This window comes from Anabas testudineus, chromosome 17, assembly GCF_900324465.2.
Source record: "Anabas testudineus chromosome 17, fAnaTes1.2, whole genome shotgun sequence".
NCBI classification, from domain to species: Eukaryota; Metazoa; Chordata; class Actinopteri; order Anabantiformes; family Anabantidae; genus Anabas; species Anabas testudineus.
In genome coordinates, this window is record NC_046626.1 from 9,662,377 (window position 1) to 9,675,616 (window position 13,240).

At 39.7% G+C, this 13,240-nt stretch overlaps 1 long non-coding RNA gene across 1 annotated transcript; it reads left to right on the forward strand.

Annotated features, from left to right (window-relative positions):
- Positions 1–33: 33 nt before the first annotated feature.
- Positions 34–11,841, forward strand: LOC113172357. Its single transcript, XR_003299744.2, has 4 exons — positions 34–839; positions 1,776–1,896; positions 11,039–11,111; positions 11,576–11,841. It is a non-coding gene; the product is annotated as an uncharacterized LOC113172357 (long non-coding RNA).
- Positions 11,842–13,240: the final 1,399 nt, after the last annotated feature.

A 13,240-nucleotide genomic window follows, 5' to 3' on the forward strand; every position in this document is an offset into this window, starting at 1 on the left:
AGAAAATTCAAACACTAACAATTTTTGGAAACAATCTCGCACAGTCCGACGTTTTCTCTTCTGTAGACCAGCTGGATAATTATAATATTAACATTTTGTTCTCTTTTAGGTGTTCAGGATGTGCTGACGCAGCAGTAGGTCTAAAACTACATTTCCCAGCATTCACCTTTGACAAATGATCCATATTTCTGTTTAATTTGTTTATTTTTTATCTATTTCTAGAAATGATTACAGTTACAGAAACACCGAAAAGTTACTGAAAACTACTAAAGTAAAGTGTTTCTTAGACAGTGAAATTTAAGTTTCAATTACATTCTTTTAATTCAGACAAACGTAATTTGATCAAATCGAAAAAAACTTTCTGTTGTTAATGTTTGGCTTAAAACAATGACAAACAACTAATTTGGGTTTGTGTCATCATATTAATAAAATCAAAATAGTTGAATTACCTTTTGTGACAGTCCTCCATTTTTGACATTTCTCATTGTCATGATTGACGTCATCATTTCATATTTGGATTTTGTGACGCATTACGGTTTTTTTAAAGACATTTCACAATCTAACAAAACGTGCAATATTGATCAATTTGCAAAAAACACTGAAGGAAACTGGGCCTTTCATGTAGGTGAAATGCCTTTTTCCACCACAAGATGTCATGCTAAACACAAAATCTATGGCACTGGTTCTCATAACAGACTCAGATGATGAACTCACCAGTGTGGAGGGTGAATGATGCCATACCCTTGAGGGTCTGTCTGACAGCTTGTCCAGGGTGAAAGCTCTTGGTTTTATCTTGTGCCAAACCACCTGCATGTGTGTGGCTCAACTGTGATGTGGAGGTGAATACCATTTTTATTATGTTATATGTGTTATATATTAATAATTGATAGGCTGAATGCAGTTGTTGTAGACTAATTGCATATAAATTTGAATCATTCAGTAAATACATGTCTAAGATACTGTAAAATCCTTTCAGAGTCTAATTCACCAAAAGTGAACACCTAAAATAATACATTTAAAATCAATTCAGAACATTAAAAAATCATCCTTCCCCCACCTTCAATCAGGTGGGGAAGGATGTTGCATGAAAACTCAGTATAAAGTCTTGGCTGTGAGCCTCACCACATGTCTGCTTTAAAAGTTAGGTGAAGTTCAGTGCAAAACAATTTAAACTCACCAGTGGGTGTAAACTCCACTGTGGCATTTCTCACACGCTTAACTCTAAACTAAATCCATTAATTAGTTTTACCTACAGAGAGAGACACATGCTCTGTCGTCCAAGCTATGGTGGTCTAAGAGGTAACTGGTTTAATTCTTACTACTAATTAAATAATGATTCTGGATTAAAACAGTCTGATCACAGATTTTTCAGATCAGTATGTTACAGACAGAGATGCTGCGAGGTGTGAGTCAGTGTTGGTTCACTGTAAAGCTGACAGCCTTTGTGAGAAAGTCAGTTTGTATCGGCACAAGGCTGTCCGGCATCCAAGGTTGCCTCCTCTTGTCCTTGTTGTTGTCACAGCAACAGAAAAGGGCCTGGATGTTGGAGAAATTATCCCACTTCTGTTTTCCTTTTGGGTCCCGAGATGATCTACACTAGGCTTTTAGTAAATCATCGGAGGTCACTTAATTTTTAGGGCAAGAGGAACTCCTGCAAAACCGGCTGCTAGATCTTTATGTTTAAATTTAAACAATTCCACAGCTGCAAGACCCCAAGATATGACTCTTTGTGTCTACTCGTCTGTCTGACAGCTTTTGCTGCTCCTCTCTTGCAGGTTTCTCCAGTGCTGCCATCTGAGGAGGGGAGCCCACAGCGGCTTGCTCCCCTGAGACACCATGAGAATACGGCCTCCAAAAATAGAGGTCTCCTCCGCTGCTTCCATCCTGCTCTTTCAGGTATCTGTCCCTTCAATTTGCTTTACTGAATGAAGGACACGCTCACATATCATCCACACATTGTCGGCACCCTCCTGTTGATGCTTTTTTGTCAGGTATTGCAGTGAGATTGCATAGCATGGTCGTAAAGTCAATCCGTGGTTAGTGTGTGTGTGTGTGTTTACGTGTGCGTTTCCATTGATTAGATTTCTCACTATTATTAGCAGCATCCCTATGCAACATGAACTATGGGAGCTTTAAAGGGATGCTGTTTCATGGCGGCATCATGCATGTCTGGAGCTGAATCAAATTTAACTCTGTGTGTGTGTGTGTGTGTGTGTGTGTGTGTGTGTGTGTGTGTGTGTGTGTGTGTGTGTGTGTGTGTGTGTGTCTGTGTGTGTGTGTGTTGGAGCTAAAAGGGAAATGTGCAGCTGATGACTGTTTTCAGCAACTTTGATCATCAGGGTTCTGTTTCTGTCAGAATCACAGCTCACCTCTCCTCAAAAGGATGACAAAACTCAACATTTATAGGCCGTAAATAAACATTGAATAGATTATACTCACATAAACACACTATAATGCAGTTGTAAGCAAATATTAGGCCCTTTTTTAATGTATTGTTTTCGTGTGTTCATTTCTTTGCTGCATCTTCACATAGAGTAGTTTGCACAACACGTTGCCCCTCAGTGATGCCATAGGAAAACAGTATCTCTACATGCAGTACACTCATGACACACAGCCTTTTCTGTCCTGATCAACAATTGACACATTTTTTAGATGCATTAAATATAATCTGATACATGTCACAAAATCACATTCTGTGAGACTTATCTCAAGCCAACATGCCAGAAACTTTGGTATCATATCCAATTCAGAACTAACCCTAACTCACCTAAGCTGCATTTCAAAATTTCAAAATTACAGTTAATGGGTGTCCATTAATTTCTCTGAGTGTGTGCACTGAAAGGGCAATGCATGGTTTTACATCCAGCAGACCACTGTCATACTCTCCTATCTACCTCAAAAACTTACTAAGGAGTACAGGTAATTGAGACCTCTGCTGCTAGTTGTTTTGTTTCAGGTTTAGATGGAAGCTAATTCCCCTTCATTGCTGAGACACTCATTATATAAGTGTGAAAAGATGTTTTCTTCCACAGCAAAGGTTCATTGAGTTCACACCTGCGTTTGGATAATAGTAACCCCTTTTTAGTAAATGTATCCCTGGACGTTTCTGTCAAGCTCAACCTTTTGATTACACATCCCAGTCATTGATCTGGTCTGATGGTCAGAGAGTAGCAATGTCTTTGTCTTTGTCAGCAGCTTTGCATTTCCTGCATCTGTAAAACTAAAGTATCTAAGAGCCTTTATATGTAGCGAAGCACAAGTGCCAACAGGCTTTCTAGAAAACAGTGAGGCTGAGTGAAGTGTTGCAGAAATAACTAAATGTTAACTGTTTTTTTTTTTTTTTTCTGAGAGCAAAAGGTAACCGTACTGTCTGCCACCCAGCACTTAACCATGACACTAAATGTTTCAATGTAATTATATCCATCCGGTGTGATAATAAATAAATCCTCTCATTAATTGGGTCTTAGGATTGTGTAGCTTTTGCTGTCACAGCTAATTGACCCCAAGAATGAGGTGGAGTACATCTGCCTTCATTTATGCACAACTCTAATTAACACCACCAGAACCAATAAGGGACAAGTGTGTGTGTTCAATTTCGTTTATTCATATAGCGCCACAATATACTCTCAACTTTAAATTTCATCCTACACGATTATGGTATTCATATCATACAGCACTATGATTTAGATTTTAATATTCATCAACTAAGTTTCAGCTGGCTCAGGTTGGCTGGGAGTGAGAAAGTGAGGGCGAGCCCGTGCAGTTGGCTGTGAATGTGCACTACCTAACTTTTTTGTGTAACTGGGGGCTTGAAAAACAAGCTGTGAATACAACACAACTTTGTTTCACTGTTTTTGATATGGTGTTTTTGAGCAAACAGCTGCCTATGCAAACATTCACTAGACGTGGAGCAACGTTATCATTCGTGTTTGGCAGCTTCACAATTTAATACCTACTTTCCAGGTAGTCTAGACTTGGCATCACACTTAGTTGTGCTGCCATGTTTCTGTCTATCCCAGTGCTGCTTGGTCAGCAGTGTTCTGCTGGTAAATGAAAGCACAATGACTGCAAGATGAACCCGATGAGTGTAAAAAATTCCCCAGTGACGCGTGAAAGTGTGCTCCAATGGGAGAGCTAAAACTCAAATAGATGTGACCTTTTGCAGTTAACTTAGTGAAAGCCACACATTTGTTTAATTTTGATTTCTGACCTAGAAATAGTGCAGAATCCTAAATCCTCATCATCTTCTTTTTACATGTCATAACTTCTTGTGTCTCTATATCCACAAACCATCCAAGATTTATTCGGACATTATCTGCTCATGGGACAACCTCATTCTCCACCTCACAGGATACAGACATTTATATTCCCCAGGGAGGTAATAGAAAATGCTGAATAGATTGATTACTGCACCCACCAGAGGTGCTCTTGCTTCTAACCTTTATTACAGTTTATTTTGATTAGTAGCGGTGAAGTGTATCTCCAGCAGGCTTCTGGACTGGACTCTCTATCTGTCCACCCACGTTTTCTCTCCCTTGTTCTTCAATCCTTTAATCTCTGCATAAACCCACTCTGACTTTATAGCCCTGAGTCATACTGTATCACATCAAACTCTCCTCTCCTCTCCTCTCCTCTCCTCTCCTCTCCTCTCCTCTCCTCTCCTCTCCTCTCCTCTCCTCTCCTCAGTTTCCTCACCTCTTCACTTTTCTTTTACAGTACATTTCAGGATGTTCACAATATTTTTATTATTAATGTGTGTTCTTCCTGTCACTGTCAAACAGACAGCAGGGGGTGCTGCTCTGTCAAAACATTGCTGAAGCTTCTTACTGATTCCATAAGACAACACAGGATGTAACCTGTTAGTGTGTTCAGAGCTGTACATTATGTTTAAGTGCAGGGGAGTTCTTTTACCACTGATGGGCTAATGCACATAGTGCACTGTAAGTCATAACATTTCCAATTTAATGCAAAGGACATTCAACCTGCTGACAAAAAAAGGGGTAAATACAAATACAAAGATGACTTCAAAAAATGCAATGGTAGAAAAAGTGTTCTGATATTTTACTCATATAAAAGCAGAAACTAAATATTGTACTAAATTTTAATTGTTTTAGTGCAATAATTCGAATTAACAACATAAATGTTGTTAAGTATGTTAAGTAACCATCATGCAGTGGAATGACTGCAGTGACTGGTTAATTACTGTTTAAGCAGCATTTTAATGTTGTACCTGGCGAAGGTAAAACTACTTTATGTATTCATCGACAACAATACATTACATTTTACACCGATCACACATTAGAAATCCACTGAGTACCACTCTGCTGGAAAACGTTCTTGTGATATTGATTGAATGAAGTGCATCAAATTTAAACGTGAATACAAGTGATGGTTTTGTTGTCTTTTGAACTTCGTTCCATGCTGTAGCATTTGTTTTTGGAAGATGCTACTGCATGTAAGCCCAGTATAGTCACCGTCGGTAAGAACTACTATAAATATAATACATCCTAACCCATCAGATAAATGCTTTCTGCCCACTGAGCAGTGTAATTGATAGGATTATCAAGCTTTGCCAATCACTGATTTGCACACACTAATTTCTGCCCTGGAGCTCTGCAACTTTTCAGTAAATGGAATATGTGACTTTTTATAGAGGTTTTCCAGCCACAGCTCCACATATGATAAATATATGTCAATCAGGGCAAATGTCATAGCATCCTGTACATGACTCAGAAACAAAATGAAGATACAAGCAGTGGTAATATGATCACGTTCATAAAATGCCTTCAACAAACCAGAGGCTGTGACTGATAAAATGACATTAAATCTCCAACCTACGTCTTCATGAAAAATAATTCCAGTATCTGCAACGTGAACTTAATGTGAACTCATATTCGATGACGCTTTTTTTGAAAAACATCTGTTGTCAAATGCACACGATCTGATCACAAGGCCTCCAATCTGGTGCTTTAGTTTTAAATAAATATTGTTCCCCTGTTTACTTGGATCTGGTTTGTTGTAATGAGCCGGTGTGACGAAATCACAGCCGATTATGATACCACAGGGCAACTGTGGAGCAGCAATATGCCTCATCCCCTTGCTGCATGGTTCTATTGGGTTGTGTGCATAAGTGCGTGTTTGGTGGTGACAGTGACAGCAGGGTGGGGACAAGCTGTGTGTCTTGGTGTGGTGGGTGAGGAAGAGACAGAAAGAGAAAGAGAGCTGGTCTGCAGCTTTAGCCTTCCAGTGACTCAGCATTTTCAGAAATGAATTTCTGTAAATAATCCCCTCTTCTCATTTCTGCCCCCTTCACTCCTTATCCCCTTTCCCCTTTTTACACTCAGTCACCTCATCTTCCCTTGTCACTCCCAATAATCATTTATGTCTCATTACTTAATAGCTTTGGTACGTAAAAATAACATCTCATCAACGTAATGACTCTCAATTAGATAAAAGAGGGGCAGCAAATTTAAAAACTCATCATCACACATCCATTGTCTTGTTATCGCTCCTTTACTAGAAAAGGGATTGAGGTGGGAAACATAATCTGGTGAAGTAAAAAAAAAAAGGAAAGATGTTATTTAAATTCTGTTGGTTTGCAGTGGGATCTTCAACTGAATACCCGTCACTGACAGCCCTCATCTGTTTAGTGCAGAGAGAGACATCAGAGGCACTTTGCTGGAAGCAGAGAGATGCAGGGCCAGAAATAGACCATACTAGGATATCTGAGGAGAGGAGGAGAAGGAAGAGGCCCTGAGTATTCTGCCATCCTAGATAACACCCAGGCTCCAGCGTGGTGGGGTGGAGAATTATCACCAACAGAGACAATGGGGAGCATGAGCATGCACTGGGTGTGTGTGTGTGTGTGTGTGTGTGTGATTCTGTCAAATCAGAATCATGGGGATGATAGCTGTGGTGCAAGAACATATATGACAGGTGTATCAATCATATATTTGCTTATATTATATATTTTGGTTTGAGGACTGGCCCGATGCCACCCAATAATTGTTGCTTTAAATATGTCATTTTTACATCTGCCAAAGGAAATGTGCCCGTTTCAAAGTTTTATTCTGGGAGACAACTTAAAACAAGGCTGTGTTGAAAATCACTCCACTAGATCAGTCATTCTACACAAAAGACAAGTTTATTCAGCACTAAATAGTACTGACTGAGTCTTCAGATACCTGAAAGGAGCAGAAATAAATGAAATCACAGAAATGACATATCTCAGAGACATAATGGTGACACAATGAGTACTGGATGGAAGATAGTCCACTCACCTTTCTGATGATGCACACAGATAAACAAATAAATATTATTCATGATTAAATGTATCTAAAATCCACAATTTGGACACAGCATGCATACAAAAAAAACAATAAAACTTAAGTTTATTTAAAACAAATAAATGAATAATTAAATACAGTTAACAGGCATATTTGTTTCACACAGTGAGTAAGTTATGCAAATGAAGGTGGTGAACAGACATTAAACTCATTACATGAACATACTTTGATTTAAAAGTGCATGTCCTCAACCAGGTGAATGAGTTAGAAGTAGTAGAAGAGAGAAACAGAAATAGGAGAATGCGTGTACATAATACACACTTAGCTCTCTTAAAGATCTTAATGATCAAATTACAATTTTCACTTGTTGAGTTGTCTCTTTGATTGCGACACTATAGTTGATCTTTATTGAAACACTTGATTTCTAAGAAATTATGGTAAATTGTTGAAGCTCTCATATTTGAGGTTGTGTGGCTGTCCACAAGCCAAAAACAGAGGCTTATCTGTTGTGCCATGGTAAAAACAAACAGCTAAACAAAAGGCTCTTTATAGTGAGCTCTAAGCCTTTACAGCTTTTTATTGCATTTTGTTTTTAGCAGGGCTTGCTGTTCCCAGGTGAGAGAAAGAGATGAGGTTGCTTTTAGGACCCTGGGGTGTTCTATGTGAAGGTGATGGATGCTGTGGGATTTCTCCGTCCTGACAATTAGGCCGTCACTGCTGTGCTCCCCCTCACCCAGAAACAATGGCACATTGAGATGCCTCAGCACACAGTCATCAATCTTTTCTAAGACCACTTAAAATCACTACTAGAGATAATGTTTCTGCGCAGAGTGCTGCATCCAGCTACAAGATGCATGAGTCCACAGCAGTATATTAGTGATTATGGTCACATAGCCAAACACAATGACGGAGCAGAACAGTCTGGCCCCTGGGCTAATGCTCAACAACAACAAAAAAACCTTACACAGCTGGAATTAAATAGCTATAGTAAAGGGTCACAGCAACAAATAGTTTATCTTCTTTAGGTTTTTTCTTAGTTTTCTGTCACTACCTCTGTGCCTCCTCTCAGTTCCATCATCTGAGCTGTTAGTTTATGCATACATGAATTAATCTGTAGCAGCTCGCAAACATTTTTTGCATACAGCATAAAAGCTGTGACACAGGTAGAGACATCAGATTAGAGTCCAATTATGAGTATAAGAACCAGGTTGAAAAATGCCAGAACTTACCTATGAACATTATAATACAAGACACAGATGAGCGACAAATGAAAGGAAAAACCTGAAGACTGAAATATAAAGAATGCAGATGCTTCAGCACAGGTGCCCTGCATGGTACATTCATGTAAAGATGCTGAGCAGGCAGGTTAATTTGATATTGGATCAAGATTCCAAGATGAAAAGTGACTGTGAAAGAGGGACCAATGTAGGGACATGGGCAGCAAGAGCTTCAGTCACAAAGACTGACCATCTGTTGTGGCTAAAGTGACATCTGTATTTAAATTTGACGGTGACAGTAACTGTGGTCAGAAAGTGCACATTTGATGACTGCGATGATTGTGAATTAGAGCAATGTGTGAGCAAAAGCAGAAGAACTATTCTACAGGTGACAGGATGTGATCAGACTGTGTCAGCAACAACAGTCCATTAACAATAACACAGAGAGGGACATTACAGTAGAGTGAGAGAGTTGCAGTGCATAATCCACTCATTACAAAGATGAATGCACATTTCAGGGTTCAGTGATGCAAACACTGTGGGCACTGGTCTAAAGAGAAAAAACTTTATTTGGAGCAATGGTGCTGTACCCCTTCAGCTGTTCTCTCAGTACATGGAGTCCCAATGAGCTGTCCAACGTTATAAAGCATCTGCAAAGCCAATTTTCAAACAAGGTGAAATCTTTCCTGCCTTTGTTTCTTAGCAAGTGGCTGTCACTGTAGATAAATTGAGATAGAAAGAAACAACTGTCACATGCGTAAGATACAAATAAAATGAAGATCCATTTATAAAACCATGATCCCATGGTGCTCAAAAACTCAAAATACATGGTACCTTTAAATTTAATAGATGTGCTGTCTGCAGCGACATACAGAGAACACACAGACACTGGGTTATATGCTTTAGTGTGTGCTATTAGTTAATAAAGGCTTTCAAATGAGGGTCACACTCGAATGGCGAGCAATGTCTTTTACTGTGCGTGTGTGAGAAAGTGTGAGTGTGTCTGCTCTGATGAATAGCCACAGTGTCACTGAGTACAGACCTTGACAGAGCAGAACAGATGAGATGATTCAGAAGCCAAAGCATTGTCCTGGCTCTCATCACTTCAGCTGGCGGCCCAGAGCAAATATTATCGGTGGAAGTGGATGATGGAGTGAAATTATTGAGAAGGGAGCCTTCGTTTCCTGTCGCAAAGCAATCATAGCTGAAAGAACCTAAAGACCCGCTGAGATTAAATGTTTTGCTAACAAACAAAGTGCTTCGGGGAGAATAAAGGCGTTAATATCTGCCTGGAGATTGTGTTTCCATTCCCCTAAGAATCGTATTTCCTATTTGCCATATTTCTAGCATATCACCGCTTTGCTCTGTCCTTTCTTTTTTTTTTTTAATTCATCCGCTCTGTTCTTTTGGCCAGGGGGTTTGTGGACGTTTCTGGGTCGTCCGTAATAGGAAGTGTTTAGCAGAGCAGATGCATGGAGTGCAGCTCAGGCCAGCTGCTCACAGAGGGCTCGGCACACACCCTTTCAGCTCCTCTTCTCTTCTACAGTTTTTCTCAAAAATTGTTTTTATCTATTGTCTTTTAGTAGATGGAATATTTCACAACAAAAACTTTCAGCAGAGAAGGTTTTTTTTTTTTTTTTTGTAAAAACGTGAAGTTCAGAAGAAATTGTGATTTTATTCTAAAACATTATTTTGTATTTCTTTTCTAACATTTAGCTTCATTCTGTAATTTATTAAAAATACTGTATGCGTGAGCTGCATATTACATGCAGACTGTGCCCTTGTTATTTCTGTTGCCCTCCTCTTCCTCCCCCTCTCCCCCACAAGACATAATTAAATGCTAAGCAGATATACAGTATTGTCTTACTTTTAGCAGCTATGTTACTGTAAAGCTTTGCATCACCAGTCTGAATTTACATTTCACTGTTCAAGATCGTTAAATAATGGATTGTGTGAATCCAAAGTGACAGAAAGTAAAGTATAAGTAAAATATACACTGGTGTGTAAGAAATAATGACAGGTCAGTAGACATAACCACACAAATGTGTTAATACAAACAGATCTTGGCCATGTTTTAATTGTTAGTTTCATTTTTAATCAAGTTGTTTGTGCCACAACTTAAAAGATTATGTTCACCACACAAAAAACAACACTGATTAATATGTTGAGTAATTAAAAAATCTTTATTTAACTAGAATTTAAGCAGAGACTGTAAGTTGTTGGCGAACATGCAGAACATAACTTCTTGGATTACTGAACAGCCAGGACAGCGAGGGAGAATGTCATTTTCTGTCTTCTCATGCAATAAGCGTGGCACTGAATGGCGGACTTAATTCTTAGTTTAGTCAGAGTCACGTGATTTGTAGGACATGAGTCCTTGGATGAAGACTGAATTGATCAGACAGAGGAAGCTATGTTGTTTTCTCTAAATGATCAAAAATAAGAAAAAATATAGATTAAATGTTTTAACGACATGACTTGTAGAAGACCGTTCCCTTCTGTCTCTTACTGTGTTTTTCCTCTTGATCATTTCAGCTTGACGCACTTCTCACTTCCTCTCCAACCCACTGTCCAGCAAACTGTGACGTTACTGAGGCTGCCTGCGGTGGTAAGATGATTTACTGTATCTCTCTCTCTCTCTCTCTCTCTCTCTCTGTCTTGTTCACTGACTCATTGATGGACTCAGAGCTTGAACTAAATGCTAATCCCAGCATTCACATTGGGAGGGCTGTGTTCTCTAGATGTTCTCCTGTGCTGAGTGACAAGGCTGAAGCATGAACACCAGCCACTTTTAAAGCAACATATTCTAAACCCTTCAGTCCTCTGTAATTATAAACCAGTCCCTGAAGTTTAATTCATAGATAAAATCAACAACATAGTTTTTCACAAATGTGTCACTTGGCTCAAAAACAAAAAAGAGTGGCAGAGTCTCAGCCCAGACCTCAACCCTGTAGAGATACAATGGAATGATCTTGAGAAAGCTTTTCACACCAGACATCCTACGCATATGGCTTATCTAAAATAACATTTCAGTAAAAAAGAACAGTCTAAAATTCCTTAATGTTGTGCCAGTCTAATCCACAGCTACCAGAAGCTCTTGTCATGAGGTCATTGTTGGCAAAGAGGCTGAGCCTCAGAACCCCCTGCACTTCACGACAGGCTCCTCAGTCCCTCCCTCAGACGACTCAGCCACCATCCACATGATGTCCAACTCAGCAGATCAGGTGAGGAGAGAACTGAACAAGCTTCACCCCACAAAGGCTTTAGGGCCAGAAGGAATCAGCCTAAGACTGCTGAAAGCCTGTGCTCCTCAGCTATGTGGTGTTCTCCAACACATCTTCAACCACAGCCTGCATCTGGAGGGAGTTCCTCTTGGGTGGAAAGATGTAGGCGTTTGAGAGGCTGATCCTGGAGTCCTTCTGACCCTTGGTCAAACCCTCACTTGACCCCCTGCAGTTTGCCTATCAACCCCAACTTGGAGTGGATGATGCTATCATACATCTGCTCCATCACACCTACACCCACCTGGACAAACTGGGAGCTTAGTGAGGATCGTGTTTTTTTGATTTCTCCAGTGCATTGAAACCATGCCAACTCAGGAGGGCTGGCTCTGCTCTGGGGATGGAGCTGGACCCTCTACATGTTGTAGCTGAGAGGAGGATGCTGTCTCACTCTCTGTAAGGGGAAGGAGAACTAACAATTTCTTGTCATATATCTGTTGTCATTCGACCCTTGGCTATAAGTTTTCTGTATTGATGCTATTCTGTATTTGTCTTTCTCTTTCTCTTGTGGTTCCATTTCTTTCTGTCTGTAACATAGCAAAACAATTTCCCTCTGGGGTAAATAAAGTTTTTTTTTTTATCTGAATTGAAACTGAGAGTTCACTTACTAAAACCACCTGCATTTTGAACATTTCATTGGTGTGTTCAATAAAGACATGAAACACAACACCTGTTTTGTGTTATTAGCTTAAGGCAATTGTACCTTATGACCAGTTAAAGCAACTTTTCATGGCACTGTATATATTAAGGTTGAGTTCTTGCTTCAGCAAAAAGGAAATATTATGGCAGGAAGGTAAGAATTTGTGCCCAATACACACACCTGAAACATACTCAGGATTCTGTGTACATTGATAATAGCACCTTTATGTTTTACAACAATAACAAACCGCATTTGTTTTGGTTAATTGTAATAACTGAAAATGCAGATGCACAGTTCAGCTTTGAAAAACAAACTAAAAAAGAAGTTTATGAAGACTCACAGCGCCATGCAGTGTAAGGAAAACTGGAAGGAGATGGATGGGAAGGGACAAGGATACCAGTAAGCAGCTAAATAAGCAAATTGCCCTCTGGAGGTAAACAGCTAAGGGGGTAGTGCAGAAGATGCTGATATGATTAATTGAAGTAGGACAGCCAGGGACGCAGTAGAGGACTGGCACTGCAGAGGAAATGAGGTAGAGGACAATCCTCTGCCATCTACAGGATGAAACTATATACTCTGACTACATACAGTATAGCTTCACAACTTTGTGTAGTAGCCTGTGGCCACTATCAGTACATTTCTTCCTCATTGAATTTCAATGAAATGGATAGAGAGAGAGAGAGCGAGAGAGAGAGTGTCAGTAGAGCGGAAGAGAGAGAGGACATTATGTCACGTCAAGGTAAAACTATGTACACGCACTGCAGATGGCCTCACCCACATTTGTACCAGCAGCATGTTCATCTGAGGAGACAACAT